Source organism: Dendrobium catenatum, unplaced genomic scaffold (assembly GCF_001605985.2).
Source record: "Dendrobium catenatum unplaced genomic scaffold, ASM160598v2 fragScaff_scaffold_1595, whole genome shotgun sequence".
NCBI lineage: Eukaryota > Viridiplantae > Streptophyta > Magnoliopsida > Asparagales > Orchidaceae > Dendrobium > Dendrobium catenatum.
This window is the reverse complement of record NW_021320057.1, coordinates 7,995-9,640: the sequence shown is the minus strand read 5'-3', so window position 1 is coordinate 9,640 and position 1,646 is coordinate 7,995.

Below are 1,646 nucleotides of genomic sequence, written 5' to 3'. Positions count from 1 at the left end.
AATCCATTCGCCCGAGGGTAATAGATCGTCGAGTATCTGTAATCAATATTATGACGCCTTACAAAACTGTTGATTTTTGTAGACTTGAATGCGAAACCATTATCGGATATGATTCTGCGGGGCAAGCCTGTTGACCTCATTATTCGAGGTCAATTTCCCCGGAATCGACTCTAATACTTAGGTTTTTCATAACCTAGTGTAGATGTCGCACCCGTAGGATTTCCCTTAGGTGGACACCCAATGACGTAGCATCGACTCGAACCTATCCCTCAACTCAAAACAAAATCAATTTAATCCAATTTAATTCAACTCCAAATTAACACAAATCAAATTCAATTTATATTTCATACATGTTGATCGAGTCAATTCGAATTCGATTTAATATAGATGATTCTAATCAGCCCTTAGATCACTCTCAAATCAAGCTCTAATCCAAAATCTTTGAATTTGAATAATAAATAGAGATAAGATAATAAACTTCCTATATATAAATTATAGAATTATTTGAGCAAAATTAAGGATGTAATTGGGGCCGGTCCAACCACCCCAACTCCCTGAGTAGTTCCGAAAATCTCCAAGGAAGAAATGAAACCTCTTCCTCTGCAGTTAGCTAAAACCCTCATCTCCCTCTCATTCACAAAACTGCCTTCCCCACTCTCATATACACAGACAGAGCACGAACGAACTCCCGGATCTCCTACTCCAAATCGCACGACGCCTCTCCTCTTCTCCTGGAGTTCGCGAATAACCCCAGCCCCATTTCAAGCAGTCGTTTGCTCTCTCTCTCCCACTGGATCCTCTCTCAGTTTGGAAGAAGCCCAAACGTCCAGACGAGAACCCTCCCTGTCTGTCGCAAGAGTCCCCCAGGCGAAACTGAAGCCCCTCTCACTGTAGTTCGTAGATCTTTGAGACCGAACTACCCGAACCCATACGCCTCCCTCTTATTCGTAAGGTTCTCAGATCTAGTCGCTCCTACAGCCTCCTCCCTCTCCATATAGTTCTCACTACCCTAACCCCTCTTCCTCTCATTCTAACAGAATGAAATGCATAACCCCAAGGCTCATCTCTGCTCCAATTCGTATAAACGAACCCAGCCCCAATATAGTTCGTACAAAATTCCCTGCTCGTTTGTCATCTTCGTTGCATACATGTATTTTGTTCTTCTACTTCTCTATTGTTTGCAAGAATAATAAACCATTCCTTTTAATTTCACATAAAAACAAGTTACCACTCTTTCTTTCTTCATATAATTACATCAACTATTTAAAATAATTTCTGTTTCTCAGAATTAAATATTTCACAATTTGATTTTGAAAAGGAAAGTTATTATTGATGTCAGGAGGAAGAAGTAATGATGAATTTTATTCGTTTTGAAAAAGCTTTCTAGAAGTCTCAGATTCTTTTACTGTGTTGTAATAAAATGTTGTAAACATTTTGTTTGTCTTATTATATATTGTTTCTTAATTACATGATAGTAATTAACATAATGCTCTAAAAAAATGTACTTCTTTCCCCTTTTTTAGGTAATTAAATCAATGAAATAAAAGTTGCATTTGTTTTCCCTTTATAGAAAATAATGTTTTATCATTCTAATCTTCTAAGTTGGAGCCTCGACTCTTTCAATTGTCATGAGATACATATTTATA